Source organism: Neodiprion fabricii, chromosome 6, assembly GCF_021155785.1.
Source record: "Neodiprion fabricii isolate iyNeoFabr1 chromosome 6, iyNeoFabr1.1, whole genome shotgun sequence".
Classification (NCBI taxonomy): domain Eukaryota; kingdom Metazoa; phylum Arthropoda; class Insecta; order Hymenoptera; family Diprionidae; genus Neodiprion; species Neodiprion fabricii.
Genome location: NC_060244.1, coordinates 17,425,059 through 17,441,253, shown reverse-complemented (window position 1 = coordinate 17,441,253; position 16,195 = coordinate 17,425,059). Strand labels below are relative to the sequence as shown.

At 39.2% G+C, this 16,195-nt stretch overlaps 1 pseudogene; it reads right to left on the bottom strand.

Moving 5' to 3' along the window:
* Positions 1 to 2,012: 2,012 nt before the first annotated feature.
* LOC124185551 lies at positions 2,013 to 9,622 on the bottom strand (annotated as a pseudogene).
* Between the last annotated feature and the right edge of the window lie 6,573 nt (positions 9,623 to 16,195).

Below are 16,195 nucleotides of genomic sequence, written 5' to 3'. Positions count from 1 at the left end.
TGGTAGCGGACCCGGAGCGCAGGATTGAGGAGGTAGAGAACCCGGTACTCGAAATCTGCGGAGCGCGATTCTCATCCGTCCGCTCTACTGCGCGGTTGTCACTAGACTGAGAAATTTTGGCGGTCGACGATTGCTATAGATCGATAACGTTGAGGGAAAAAAATATTTGGGTGACGTCATTTTCTGAACATCCGAGCATCCAAACTTTGGTTTCGAACTGTAATACTAGGTATGATGATGTATGATGTATGATGTATGATGTATAATGATATTAGATTCTCCATTTCAGACAATAATACGCACATCATCTTTCCTGCCTGTCCAGACTCAAGTGACTAGGCCCTTCGATGGTCAGCCGTTGACTAAGGACTCTTCAGGTAACGGGTCAGCTAATCACGCTGCCGTTCTGCGACACTTGGATGATAAAAATTCTTGCTCGTACATTTTAAATATGTGTTAAAATTTACTCGAAGGTTTAAGGTGCTTTATTCTGTCTCTCCGTATCAAAAAAAAAAAATCGCCGTCAATCACTTTCTTAGGTCTTTAAATTAGGACATTGCGTTAATTACTGTCTCATATACGAATCATCCATTTAATCTCGATCCAAATTAGCGCATTCGTTATATATTACAGTTTATCTGAATTTTATTTCATACGAACACTTTTCGAAAAACAATTTTGTTTCTCTACCCAACGTAGATACTTTACTTACGACTAGCTAAAACAGCGTTTCGATTATATGCCAACGAAAATTCAAGATCGAGAGAGCAAATGAAAAGTTGTTGGAATAATTATGAATAGTAATGTGAATACATGGCGCAGCAGTGGGACGAAGAGGACGAAGAGGACGTAGGTGGTCGGCGGTGTTCGGGACTGGTAGGCGGCGGTAGACGCTGGTACGAGGTGGTAGGGGGTGGCAGAAGGTGGTTGGAGATGGTAAGAGGTGATAGGAGGTGTCTGAACTTGGTTGGCCGTGATAGAAGATGGTCGAGGAGGACGAGGACGATGAGGACGACGGCTGAGCGGCGGCGGAGCAGGACGAGGAGGGGGTCGAGGTGGACGAGGCGGACGAAGGTGGTCGGTGGTGGTCGGAGGTGGTTGACAGCGGTTGGCGGTGGACGAGGTCAAGCTTCTTCTCACGGGGATGATCGAGCTGATCGACATTTCTACGTCGCAGTTGACAAGTAGTCTTACGTACTTACTTTGTACCAACTCAAGTTCTCCTAGGCCTTGGTTTTGGATTTCAGACTTTGTATACAGCATAACTTTGTACACTTTTGTATTGATGTTTCCCAATATTGTTATGGAAAAGATGATAATAAAACCATCAAACTATCAAACCCTTTTGCATTTTTGGCGAAAATTTTCGCGATTTTGAAAAGTGCTGGAATAAATCATTTGATTCACCATTTCGACGTATTCTTGATAGAGGAAACGATTGTTTTCAGTTCAGAGTCGCTGTAAGCAACGAAAATATCTCCATACTTGCTAGGTTATCCCGTAGTAGTTGGTAGAACTTTGTCGGAGATGTTCAATCTTAAGTCTAGATCGATGAGTTACCAAAGGATCCACGACTTACGATCGCAAACTAAATCTTGAGATGAAGAATCCAAATAAATAATGATTATGGAGTCCCAAAATTTCTCTCACAGTTAAAAATGTCATTTTTTTTACGAACGAAAATCGTAAATAATACATCTAGACTCTCATATCACTTACACCGTCGTCGCTATATTATATTCATGCAAGCATTTCGCTCATGCTTCTGAAGAGAGAAGCCATGTCCTCCAGTCACATATCGCTGTACCATAAACTTACCTCACACAAAAAACCTCAACTTGGGTGTAAATCCGCACCGTCAACTCGTACATAATGCTTATTTCCCGTAAGAAAAAAGTTGAGGGTTGTTTTTCGTGAAGGCTTACACACAGTTGCAGTTTCATGTTCATGTCTCAGTCCGTATTTTACTGCAGTTCCTGAATCTGGTTTTTACTCCACACTCTTAGGCCAGGCTAATCATTGTCTGCGAAAGACGAATGCATGTGTTGAAGAGCTTTCACTGTCATAAAACGTAGTATTCACATTTATTCATTTTGAAACTAAATTTAATTCGTAACTCCATTTGTAGATTGGTCGAAATTTGGGTCCTACCAGTCAGTAATATCTAATGTAAGACCTATCTACATCAACTATCATACGACTATCTATTATATCTAACGTGACGTTTTTTTCAATAGAAAATAAATAATATATATATATATATTAGGGTGCTTTTTTTTTGGACTATATTTTTTTTTTCGGTCCCATCGTGAAATTTTGTTGGAAATACAACAAAAAAAATTCCCTGAAAGATTGAGCCCTTAATATTAATATTAAGTGCTCGCCCAAGGCATGTAAAGATTTCCCGCTTAAAATACACGTAAACTTCAATTTTTTTCTTTAAAACATCTACAGTTCAGAGGCATTCTATGGTGTAGTCTAGGACGTCAGTAGGTTTTCTTCGGAATGAAATGCTCTACAAAAGTGCTCATTGCGGTGAAGTCGTAACTCACACCGGCGAAGTCGTACGGGCCACCCAAACCCAATTTTTTCATGAAATTCTTGTCTTTTTGCCCGTACCTCGTAAATAACAAGAGCTACAAAAAAATATTCAACAAATTTGTAGGAAATTTAATTTCCTACAAAAAAGTTCCAGAAAACCAAATTGCTAACATCGATATTTATTGAGATATTGGGCTTTTAAGGTGGGGAAGTATGGAATTTTCATGAATTATTGAGTTCAATTGTCGAATTATTGATTGTCGAATATTTTTTTGTTTTGTAGCTCTTGTAATTGTAATGACAAGAATTGTAATTGTAAGCTCTTGTCATTACAATTACAATTCTTGTAATTATTGATTGTCGAATATTTTTTTGTTTTGTAGCTCTTGTAATTGTAATGTCCCCAACACTTGGCTAATTTTACCGGCCGTCGGCTGCGACATCCATTTTCGCTGTAATATTCTCGAGTGTGTTCTTTGCGACATGTTGGTGCTGTAAACATGGCAAAAATTGTAATTTGTCATGCTCCTAAGTATGTTTACAATCTCTCATTGAATCATCATTTTCCAACGCCTAGTACGCGAATGAACACGTGAAGAATACTAATACGATATTTATGACGGCATGTACGTTAGTGCCGTTCTAGTGAGATACTGTCATGCGAGATCTTATGGTTGATCTACCTTTTTCGCAAAATAATCCCTGCCAACCTGCTTGGCATTTGAAGGTGTATCCGTTTAAAAACGGATTTGGAACACACTGCGATCCCTTTTTACACTCGTGTCCTGCGCATAGATCGCTCACTCCTGTGCCTGGTGCTGATACGGCTATGTCTGTGAACATGAGTTGAAATGAGAGCTTTTCCGTACAACCGGCGTGAGGTTGTATTCGATAAATTATTGGGTCAACTCCGATATGGATAAATATTGTGGTAGCTAGATTTATTTACCAGAATGCTCACGACTAATTTGTTCGTTAGTCTCTTCACTACTACTGATGATGTCTCTAGTATCGGTGCTACTCGCCTCATCAGCCTCTTCTTCGCCAGAAATTCAGCCTGGTGTAACCTTGTTTATCTTTACTGCGTTGCTAAAGTCAACGAGTTTGTGGTTGATCCACATTTCCGATATACAGCTTAAAGAAGACGCGGAGAATGATTAAACGTGACAATTCGTTGTGGGAATTGAAAACCTGAATAAGAGATTACCTTGGAAACTAGTCGTGTTTCTCAAATGGAACTCGGTGAATGCGACGCCGGCAGTCTCTGGAGGAACACCACCAATGAACATGGACGTGGTCAGCTTCAGATAGTCCCTTGGTTCCTCGTTGATGATGCTCCTGGCAGTTCCGCTGTCGACGCTCATAGTAAAGTTCTTTTTAATAGCCAACAACTCGGCCTTGTGCGGTTTTCCATCAGACACCATTTCGTAGCTGTACATTGTTGAGGTCGGGTAGTTACCGACATCGTATGACACACTGACACGGCCGTTGTACAATTCAACAGCAATGTGTTCTCCATTCTGTCCGTCGTAAAGCAGAACTCCATTCTCGTTAGTCGTGGTGAACACTATGGTCACGTTGGCTTCAGGCCTTGTGCGAAGTGGCTCAAGCTCGACCAGCGAGCTGTTATCCACAAAGCTCAGACTTGTCAGGTACTCGCATCGTTTTCCTGGTTAAGCGGGGGAGAAGGATTAATTTTGCATCGCAGCGAATGAAAAACTAAAACACGGTGAGTTGTTCGGGTATCAATGGGTATCCTTACCAGTATAACCGGGATGGCACTGGCAGAGGTAGTCCGCGGTGGACGCAGGGGAGGGTTGAAAACAGACACCGTGAAGGCCATCGGGATGAGCACAAGGACTCGTTTGAGGATAGAGCATGGCGATTGCCGGCGCCACTTTGCAATACCTCCCTTCAAACTCCCCCGCGTACTTACATTCGTAATTGTTTATGCCGTCGATGCAGGTTGCACCGTTCTGGAAGAAGGTTTCACAGTGACGATACGTATAGCGACGGCGCTACTGTCCGAGTGTACATGAATCATTGAACGTATAACGCAGGTGAATTTCTGAGTGCATCGTACCTGGCACAGATGATTAGCGCAATCATCCAGATTATTTGAGCAGTTAAAGCCCGAGAATCCGAGTGAGCACTCGCAGCTGTAGTGGGTTTGGTGGTCGACGCATCGACCTCCGTTCTCACAGGGGTCGTGTCCTTTTGTGCAGAATGGTATTTTCTCTTGACAGTATTCTCCCATGAAGCCCGGGGTGCATTGGCATCTGTAGGCCTGAACCAGGTCCGCGCAGGTCGAGTTGTTCGAACATTTGTTTCCCACGCAGTCGTCGATGTTGTTCTCACATCTGAGGCCCCCGTAACCGGAGGTGCAGTCGCAACTGTCACACATTGACTAAACGTCAATCAAGACATTGAGCCCAAAATTGGATCGCGGGTGATCCGCTACCAACCAAAACCTCGTCCTCTAATTTCAAACTCAAACCTAATGGGCTACCCAAAAATATCTACCAGCTACCTACCAGCTACGGACCAAGTTCTACGTATTATAAGTTCTATGTCTTCGGATTCCATTCGATAAATTTACCTATAGAGTAACAATCGTACGTCCTCCACCGATTTGTGAAAACAAGAAAAGGTTCGCACAAAAAATTGGGGATGCTACGTGTAAAGATACTGATAGGCGTTTCACACGGTAAATCGTACAAGTAGAGAAAAATGATAAACTAACACTGTGAGAGGAAGACAGTGGCAGTATACATGTAACAGAATATTGTCCTACGTACAATCCTTACGTTTACCCTGGCACGAACTACTTAAGAATAGAATTACCATGGACATAGTTACCTGAATCTTCCTTCCTCCAGTACTTTGCAAGTTCCGGAGTTCCGGGAAGGATTTCCATAGCACGCGTCAATTTTATACTGACACCTGTCCCCGTGATATCCTGGTGCGCACTTACAACGGAATTCTCTATCGGGTAGCGTTTCGCAGTAACCTCCGTTCTGACAAGGGGCCGTGTAGCACATGTCGCACTTGGCCAGCACCTCGGCTGGCTGCTGTTTTGCTGCACAGAAGATAAGTCTAAAATTAATGAGCAATTTGAGTGCCATTCTAAAAGGCGGGCCAAAATAAACAATATTACAGATTTAGAAAATGGAATGGAATGTGGACTACTTCGATATTTGGCAAGATACTTCAGCTATCGCTAAATATTTTCTCAAAATTTCTGATGGGTACAATCGTATTGGAAGATTCAATCCCCCCCTCCCGAGTTGCGATCATTAAATTCAAGTACAAGCACGTCTTTTTTAGCCTAATTCCAACTCTATCCCCTAAATCATTAGTGATGTCTTTATATAATACTTACTTTTACATTGGAAGGCGGATGCTGGTGTTGACAGAAGCAATTTATCTTTCATACTGGGTGGATCCATGCATCGAGCGATACCTGGCTCGACGTAATCCTTTTTCACCCAATCAGCTAACCATCTCATGCCGCAGTCGCAGTAGAGTGGATTTGACCCAAGTGCCTTAAAAAAGTATCAAAATGGATTGGGATCTGAATATTGTTTAAAAAGCGTGTGATAAGACAAGGATGCTCACAGGTGGGTGATGGACTTTAAATCCTCGGAGGCTCCCTCGGAAATAAGCGAGATATCGTTACCGTGGAGAGAGCTGAAAGGCATCAACTTATTTTCAACATTTTCTATGACATGTATCTTTGACAACAGTAATAATTATATTGTCAATAATGCACATTGCATGTCTGAGAAAAAGAAGAGGAGAACCAGAACAACTTACATTATTCGGAGGGACTTAAGTCCTGCAAGAGCGTTGCGCTGCACACGCTGCAGTTTGTTGTAACTTATGATTCTGTAACATCACAACGAATGACAAGAGTTGAGAAAATGGTGCCAAACTGTAATTTACAATTGGTACATATAAAGAAGCATTTGATTAAACTCACAGCGTTGAAAGTTTCGTCAGATTCCTGAACGTGCCGTTGGATAACATGCCTATTTGATTGTTGCTCAGGTCTCTGTGGGAAAGAGAAGCAAAAAGTCGAATGAATCGCGAGATTAAGTCATTATTGTCAACTTCACAAGTATACTCACAGCCTTGTCAGCGCTCTGAGATGGTTCAGCCTTTCAATTTGAATGGTCTTAATGTCGTTCACATCCAAGTAAAGTTCGGTAGTTTCCGGTGGAATTCCACGTGGTATTTCGGTCAAATGTGATCTCGAACATCTGACAACTGATCCAGCGCAGTGGCATTGAGGGGGGCAATATTCATCGCCAAGGCACCCGATGATGTCACCTGTGGAACAAGAAACAGCCATTGCAATTCGTCGGTTAATTCAGTATTTATCAGTAGCGAAACGAAGAGTCTAAAGAAACGCCGACTTACTGTTGCACTTGAACTCGTGTTGAGGTATGTCCTTGATGATCGCGTCTTTCAATCTTGGAGGATCGTGACACCGGCCGGTTATGCCTTGAAGATCTCACCCTCTGAGCCATTCGGCAAACCACGATAAGTGGCAATTGCACGACAGAGGATTTCCTTGAAGGTCACTGGAAGATAAAAATTTTTAAAATTTGACGACCTGAAGGCTCTTGCCTTTCAGACAGTTGAGTGAGGAAAAGGGTAATCTTGAGAACTCACATCATATGAACGCGTACTAAGCTGTCAAACGATCCGGGCATCACGCACCCCCTCCCCCTCCCGGCCACTCCTCTCCCACGACCCACCCCGCCCCGCCTACTTCTACTCCTACTCCAACTCCTACTAATAATCCTACTCCTATTCCTACTCCTGATGCTGATCCTACTTCATCAAATATTATAAAAATGTTAAACTCACCGAGCAGGAATCTTCGTTCTCCACCTCGTCCAGCTCGACCACCACCAACCACCTCCAACAACCACCGCCAACCACTTCGGGTTATACCTGGAATAGTAATGAATATTCTCAGTATAGGAACACATCAAAAATATTGTGTAAGGATTAATATAATTAATTAATTAATTAATAATATAACAAATTGTATAAGCTTATTCATAGCTACTGAATTTGTGCTTGGGCGAAAAATGAATTGAAATAATTTATTGTAAACATGACAAGTTTGAAATATTTTACATGGAATATAATTACAATTGCCACCAAATATTATGAAAATGTTGAACTCGCCGAGCACAAATCCTCGTCCCCCTCCTCCTGAATCACCTTGATTACCCGCAACCACCCCCAACCACCTCCAACGACCACCGCCAACCACCTCGAGTTATACCTCGAATACTAATAAATATTTTCAGCATGAGAACAAATCAAAAATAATGTATAAGGTTTAATACAATTTTTTTATTGACATATTTTACCAAAAAGATTATGAGTAGATTATAAAGTTATAGAAATTTTATTAGCACACTGACAGCTACTGAATTTGGGCTTGGGCGAAAAACGAATTGAAATAATTTATTGTAAACGTGAACCAGGAACCACGGAGCGCTTATCCTGGAAGTCGAGTTTCACCGCGTAGCGGACCCGAAGCGCGGGATCCGGGAGGTTGAGAACCCGGTACTCGAAATTTGCGGAGCGCGACTCTCATCCGTCCGCTCTACTGCGCGGTTGTTACCGGACTGAGGAACTCGGCTAGCCGATTTTAGATTGGTGACGTCACTTTCCGAACATCCGAAAATTCAAACTTTGGTTTCGAACTGTAATACTAGGTATCATGATGTATGATGTATGATGTATGATGTATGATGTATGATGTACGGTGTATGATGTATGATGTATGATGATATGATATGATGTATAATGATGTTAGTTTTCACATTTCATACAAGAAATACACACTTTATCTCTCCTGCCGATTCCAGACACAAGCGGCCAGGCCCTTCGATGGTCAGCCGTTGACTGAAGTTATATCCTTCGGTTAACGGGTCAGCTGATAACGCTGCCGTTCTGCGACAGTTTGATGATGAAAAATTTTGCTCGTATCTTTCAAATGTGTGTTAAAATACACTTGAAGTGTTCAGAAGCTTCGTTCTTTCTCTCCCTATTACCTTTTTAGGTCTTTATATCACTACGCTGCGTTAAATACCGTCTTATGTACGGAGAAACCATTTCATCTTAATAGAAATTGGCGCATCCGTGATGTTTTAAAGTTACTCTGAATTTTTTTTCCATCCGAACGCTTCTCGAAAAACTATTCAGCTTCTCTACCCAACGTAGATACTTCACTTGCGACTAGCTATAACAGCGTTACGATTCTATGCCTACGAAAATTCAAGATCAAGAGAGCAAATGAAAAGTTGTTGGAATAAGTACGAATAATAATGCTATGGAATACATCAAATGCGTGTCGTATAGAATCCATTTCGAAATGAATAATTCATCTATCTTCATATGAAAGCCGTATTATTATAGATAATCTAGTTTGTCTCCAGGAGAATTATAAAATTTATAGTATGCATCACGTATTAATCGTAAATGGATCATATATGTATTTTCATATCGTACACGGACCGCATATACTTATATACATTTTGGTCTCTGTATGATTATTACATCTGATCTATTATTATTTATGATCTATGTATACATTCTTCTCTCGGGTACCTATACGTTAATTAAATCACTTTTTACTACGAATTTTGGAAGAAATTTATTCTCATCAATAATTTCTTGAATCGCCGACAAGTCGGTAACGCTTCAACTCGATAAGTACACACAGGCAAAGTACCAGCTGGGGCTTACTATTGCGAAGACTGTGTTACTCGGAAGGTGAATGCAGCCAGCATCATGGCGAAATCGGTAGCTCTCTGATGTTCTGCAATAAGTTCTCAACTCTACAGTTGCAACATCTCGGGGAGCGCAAGCGCACGACGATTTTTGGTTGTTACACCAAAGCCCATTAGGGCAACTGTCTTTATATTCTTCAGTCAACAATAGCATGCTATAGGGTTTATAGCCCAAAGTAATGCTATACTTCGTGGATTACAGCTATACAAGCTATAGCGAATAGTGGCTTCAGCGCCATGTTACGGAAGTCCGGTAGGGACATCTACAAGCATATGTGAAGATACCGACCGACACTGGATCGTCGAAGCGTTGTCTGAGGCGTTGACTGAAAAATATAAAGACGTATACCCCTGGGTAAATTTTTGAGACCAGTTTTCGGCGGGTCAAAGGGACCTAAGTGAAGTTGGCCTGCGACCTTTGAATTTTTGAAAAATTTTTATACCAAACAATTGCTCCCAACTTGCTCTCAATTGCTCTCTATTTTTTATTATTTGCTTCCTCGCAGTTTTCGAGAAAATCGAAAAAAACGAAAATGCATATCGGGCAGTAGCCGTGTGTTTCGCGAATTTTGGAAAATGGTGGAATTTCCGGGAAATTCTTGTACCGTTTAATTGCTCCTCAATTGCTCTTAATTGCTCCGTCATTTTATATTATTTGCTCCCTCATGGTTTTTCAGAAAATCTAAAAAAACGTTGCAGGTACCGTGAGTCGGTAACTTTTTGGGTAAAATGGCGCCATATTTAAACCAATGTTGGTGACAAAACGTTCCTTATTCCGCCGAAACAGAATAAGCTCTGAATTGCTCCTTAATTACCCCTTGTTACTCTATTGTTTTAATCGATTGCTTCTGTATTGTTTGCGAATAAATTAGAAACAGACGAAACAAGGGTTTTCTAAATGCGAAGTATGGTCGAATTCATTTTGATATATCTCTTTAACGAATTGGGATGTGAATAATCCGATAATTGCTCTTAATTGCTCCTGAATCGCTGGTAATTGCTCGGCAAATCTTGTAATTTGTTCCCTCATAGTTTTCGTTAAAACGGGAAAAACAACGCTGCATCTGATTTGTAGGTTATGTGGACAAGCGGTGAATTCGAAATTGTATCCGAAACGAGAAGAAAACTGGAAATTGTGATCAGAAATCGAGAAGCAATCGGAAGCAATTGTAGCTCGTACCGAATCGAAATGTTCTTATTGCAGATAATATTTCGAACGTTAATAAATATTAAAAAAATTAAAAAAAATAAAATATTACGCAGCATACGCTCTGCGGTTTTTGACGGTTTTTTCGATAATTAGGCAAGAGCAAGGCTGCCCCCCATCGTCCTCCTCCTCCTCCACCCAGCCTCACATCGTCGTCGTCGTCCTCGTTCTCCTCGACCAACGACAATCACTTATCCAACCACCGCCAAACACTTCCTCCCCCATCCGACCACCTCCTGCCACCTTCTACCACCTCCTACCGCCCCCAACCACCTCCAACCACCTCTAACCACCTCCTACCAGATCCTACCACCACGTACCATTTTCGTAGGCATAGAATCGAAACGCTGTTTTAGCTAGTCGCAAGTGAGGTATCTACGTTGGGTAGAGAAGCAGAATTGTTTTTCTAAAAGTATTCGTATGGAAAGAAATTTAGAGTAACTGTGATACATCACGGATGCGCTAAGTTTGATCCAGATGAAATGGATGCCCCTATATGTGACGGTATTTAACGCAGCGTCCTGATTTAAAGACCTAAAAAGGTGATTGTCGACCACGTTTTTTAGGCAGGGAGAGATAGTATGAAGCTTCTTAAAACTTCGAGTGTATTTTGACACACATTTGAAAGGTACGAGCAAAAATTTTTATCATCCAACTGTCGCAGAACGGCAGCGTTATGACCTGACCCGTTTGATTGTGATATTTGACATCTACTGGCCAAGGTCAATGCACAATACACTAATGAATTGAAAACATGACGTGCTATCGAAGACATTGTTGCAGCGTAAAGTTTTAATGCCAGCAACGTCCGGTACGCTAGATTCACGTTTCGAAATGAGCCAATTAGTCAGCTCCATCAGACCTGAGACTTGACTCCAGCACTGATTCAGCTTTATCAGTTATGTTCGGGTCTTCTCCACATTACGAAAAGGAAGTGGTGCTATTTCGTAGTTTGGACGCCGAAAGGACTGATCTTTGACAAAATTATTCGCGACGACAATTTTTGGACATTGAAAATGGAAATAAATTAGCTGACTTTTTTCATTTCTGCCTTTTGCCAGCAATAGTAGACTCCAGACGTGCTCGACAACTTCCGATTCGCGACCCTCCTCAAATAATTGAAGCTAGAAATTCTGCGGTCAAATAAAAAAACTCAACAACTGATGTTTCCATCCGTAAGAAAAAGAAAATGACAACCGACAGTACTAACGAGTAACTATACAGACGTTTTTACATATTTGTATATTTTTCTTTTCATTTATACATAACTATTTCACAATAATGTCACACACAGAAAACTATTCTTGATTCAAGAATATTTTATTTCTTAGATCAAGTGTATGCTATTTTTTTTATAAAAATATCACATATTCTTGAATGAAGAATACTCAGCACTTGATTCAAGAATATTTTAATTCTTGATTCAAGGATTGTTTTCTTTGCGTGTAGGCCATTTTTTATTTTTTGTATTACAAATCAACCCTCGCATGTATATCCTGCTTGTTAAATTTTCATTTTTCAGTTACAGCCCTTTCGAAATTTTGCACGGATACAACGTGTTTTCACATTATGTTCTCAAGCTCAGAAATTAATGAATTTCTGAATAACGATTTTTCATATTCGTTTGCTGAATGTTTGCATCTTTCATTCCATAATATTCATTGAAACAGTTTATTTTGAAGATTCGTTTTATTTTTATAATAATTACTTGTTATACCAAAGAAACGTCATAACGGAAAGCGAAAAGTATGGTACTCCACGCAATCGAATTTATATATTTTATTTATTGACGCGCCATTACTTTTGATAATGTTTTGTACCATATATTTTGCTGATTTTTCAATACGCCTTATCTATCAATTTCTAATACACTCCTGCATGTCTAGCTCAATTTTTTTGATTTAATAATTTTCTTTTGAATATCTATCGATGTATGTAACACTTTTAATTTTTCCTGGCATGGTTGAGAGGTTGGAACGGCATAGGGTGGGTCTCTTCATCGCAGCGACCTCCACGTGGTGAGACCTGGGTCATTGATGGCAATGTATTTAGTAGGGATGCGCGATTCTAGATCGATTCACTCAAGAATCGAACTTTTGAGTCGAGAGAATAGATCTTTTGTATTGGTACTTTACTAATCGATTTTTTCTAGAATCTATTCCAAGTCTGCAAGGATCGGATTAGGTTCTTCAATTAAAAAAAGTTTTGAAAGTCTATTTTGGCGTTCTGTATTTTATGAATAATATAGGTTTGAGAATACAAAAGAATCGACCAATTTCTAGCGCTGAATAAATCTAATATCACAACTAATAAAAAAAGCTTCCCACCTAGTCGGCTGGATTTGTGTAATATGTATATGAGAACTATTGCTGTGATAAACAAATATGACTCAAAGCAAACTATTGTTAAATATCAAAACTGTTGAATAAGTACTACATTTTTGTGACACGATTTTTAATCTTCAATATAGCTACCGGTTTCCAGTTAAACTAAAAAGTAAAAATAACGATCAACCTTTTGTATCCGATTTTTTGGATGAAACCAATTTTCCAAAATCAATTCGAATCGATACTGAGAATCGATCTTTTGCTTGATATCGCCCATCCCTAGTATTTAGTCACGAATTAGGTAACTGCTGTTTCGGTCAATTTCTCTTGTACTATTTTTCACTTTACTGCAACGAGTTATGCAATAGATCACTTGAAAACTCGAAGATTATTGAATGATTTCTGTAACTTATTATTATTTGCATAAGCAATAAATATTTGAAATAATATGTATACGTGCCAACCTCTCCTTGGATAAACGTATCCTAATCTCATCAACCACGCGAAACTCATACGGGCTTCCAGTTATATTCCTCGCACGTCAGAACTTCAGAACGTTCAAGTGCAAGCGTTAAAAAAATACTTCGAGCTGGCATATCACGGTTTTACGGAGCGCAATACATTATAATCGCTATGGAAGTTGGCAGATCATTTTTTCGATTCACTTTTTTCGGGCAATTTCGCCAGAACTATTACTAAAACGTATCAGGAACTATAGAACTCGGTTGCATGCGAAGAGAACTCCGCTATATTTTTCATTTGCTGTATATTGATCTGCTACGGGAAGTTGGCAGATCATTTTTTCGATTCACTTTTTTTTACTCAAATCGACAGAACTATTACTAAAACGTATCAGGAACTATAGAACTCGGCTGCATGCGAAGAGAACTCCGTTTTATTTTTGATTTGCTGACAATTGATATGCTGATTTCACGTACATAGGATACTGAAGAACCTCTATGATAGGGCGCATATAAGAATAAAGACTCCAGAAGGTCTAACGGATAGGATAGGTATAGCGGAAGGGGTACTACAAGAAGAAATCCTTAGTCCACATTTGTTTATTCTTTTTATCGCGGATATGGAGGAATGCTTCCGGGAAGAAGGCCTCTACGGTACAAGTTTAAACATTCTAACTGATGTACCATTACTTCTGTATGCTGACGACCTAGCAATAATAGCAAATAATAAAGCTGATGTCGCGAAAAAACTTAAAGTTCTATACAAATACTGCGAAAATAATGGGCCAACTGTAAATGTAGATAAATCTTACATTTTGTACTGTAGAAAAGCAGGAAAGATATCAAACAACCTTAAATTCTATTACAATGCAAAAAATATAGAAATATTGTCAAATTTTACATATTTTGGGATACCTATATCAGCGTCAGGACGGGGACGCTTGGCAATGACGAGTGCAATAAGTAAAGCAAGAACCGCAATAGGCGCCATAAATACAGTTATCTATAAAGCTAGAATGTATGACTTTGAAAGTATTAACACACTATTTAATAGCATGATTTCCTCGATAGCACTATATGCAGCCCCTGTGTGGGCTCTCAGATATACAAACGAAATTGATAGCCTTACCACAGAATTCTATAAGAAGATATTATGCATAAAACGTACAACTTCGAATAATCTGGTACAGTATGAGACAAACAGAATTGATTTAGCGTACAATATTTGGAAGCTTACTTGGGGCTGGATAGTAAAAGTGCTAAAGATGGAAGAAAACAGATATCCATTGATATGTCTCAAAAAATAGATAGAGCTATATAAAAGCGGGTACGAATCTTCTGAATATAATTGGTTTACCGAAGTAGGCAAGTTTATAAAATCATTAGATGAAATGTATATGTGCGTTCTTGACTCGGTTGACGGTAATGAGTGGGAGAGAGTAGGTAAAATTCTATTAAGAAAGTACAAACAAACCTTAACAGGCAAAATAAAAGCTCAAGTTAAAAGAATTGCCTATCTAGAAACCCCAGATCTATATAACAAACTAAGTAATCAATACCTTCATAGTAAGGCCCCGCTAAAGATTAAAAAAGTCATGGCACAACTTAGAACGGCAAATAATTATGGTTTTAGTCTGTTGGACAAGTTTAATGTGGGTTCGCCCTGCGTGGCAGATCGCTCGTCGACATTCTCGGGGTGTCTAAGACGTGAGCCAATAAGAGCTCGAAGCGCGCGCATGCGTGAGAGTCACGAGAATTTTCGGTTGATGCTATGTTCACGAGATTCAGTCGTTTCTAGAACGTTGTACGAGCGAAAAAAAAAAAGAAATAAAATATTCGTTGATCTTCGTTCGATTGAAATTGGTGTCACTTTAATTTTTCTATACCTGTTTCCCATCCTCGCAATAAATATTCAACATAGTCTATACGTAAATAAAAAAGCAAATAAGTTTAACCCATTCGAGCCTTGTGCAACATGTCAGGACAGAGCACACGATACTTTTAAGCATTTTCTAATAGAATTCCCTTTGCACCGGGACATAAGAGGCAAGTTTGTGAATAATCTAAATGTAACAATCAATAATCTTAATGTCGTGGAAATATGTGAAACGGACAATCCAATACAACTTAACAAAATTTATCTTTATGTTGAACAATTATGTAGGCTAAGAGAATTACGCATTTCTAACAATAATATTTTAGACTAAGCGATTTGTAATTAATTAATTAGTAATTTTAAGCTAAGTAACAAAATGTACAATTCCGAACTCAATTAGTAAACATTAGAAAAATCTAATAAGGCAAAGAATAAAGAAGAAGAAAAAATCTATCATACGAATTTGAACGTCATTACGGAATCGCCACGAAGAAAAGTTAAGAAGATCGTGGATTCCAAAATTTTATAGAAGGATTCGCAAAATCACATGGACGATTACACGACGGAGCTGCTGCCGAGTATTTAAATGAAGGGATAAGTGATTTTTAATATATTTGTGGATGACCAACTTTTTACCTCATCACTATAGACAATTTTATAGCCCAGTGTGAATTCCGGCGTATTTTATCTTAATTTATTTGTGAATGTTTGGAATGAATGTGTAATTTTAATCGTTAGAACAATGGAAGTATTTAGAGAGTTTTTATATGTTATTTATATTTTAGTTATATTTCATCTACATTTCATTTATATTTTATTTATTTTTCATTCACGTTTTATTTATATGTTATTTATATTTCAGTCATATTGTATTTATATTTAATTTATTCAATTGATAGTCAAAGTTGTATTTATTATCGTTCTCGTAATTTTTTTTTTATAAGCCTGTCCATTGATTTCATATT